Source organism: Cicer arietinum, chromosome 7 (assembly GCF_000331145.2).
Source record: "Cicer arietinum cultivar CDC Frontier isolate Library 1 chromosome 7, Cicar.CDCFrontier_v2.0, whole genome shotgun sequence".
Taxonomy (NCBI): domain Eukaryota; kingdom Viridiplantae; phylum Streptophyta; class Magnoliopsida; order Fabales; family Fabaceae; genus Cicer; species Cicer arietinum.
Genome location: NC_021166.2, coordinates 42015339 through 42015966, shown reverse-complemented (window position 1 = coordinate 42015966; position 628 = coordinate 42015339).

The following is a 628-nucleotide window of genomic DNA, read 5'->3' as shown; positions in this document are numbered from 1 at the left end:
TATATATATATATATATATATATATATATATATATATATTATAACTTAACAAGTATCTAAATATCTAGATATTTTAGATATTTACCACAATCAACATTTCCACATCCTCTCCCATCACTTCTCAAACCATTTGATAAAAATATCTACTCTTGTCGCAACTCAATTGACATATACAATTTTCAGCAACCCAATATATTTTTAACCAAACTGTCCGGTATTAAATTCTTCGACAAAAGATTCACCGTACTTAATCTAATTTATTTATCGACGAATAATTTTAATCGGGGAATCAAAAGATATTTTTGGGCATTAAACTCACAAAGTATCAATAACTTGACTAAAAAGCCTCATAGTTCAATACCAAAATACACTAAAAAACATAAATTAGAGTTCAAAACTATAAGTCTTACATCCAGCCCACTAAAGCACTATAAAATTTCATATCCTTCATTAAATAAATTGTAGAAATAATTCTTCCATATATCTTTAATATCTTATTCCTTAACTTAAACTTTACCTTCTTCACAATTGATACACTTCAGTTGATCCAAGTTTCTAGTATTTATTTCTCTACCTCTAGCAAGCTTATAAATAGATTTGTCTCCATCCTTGGTGCCTAAGGATTTGT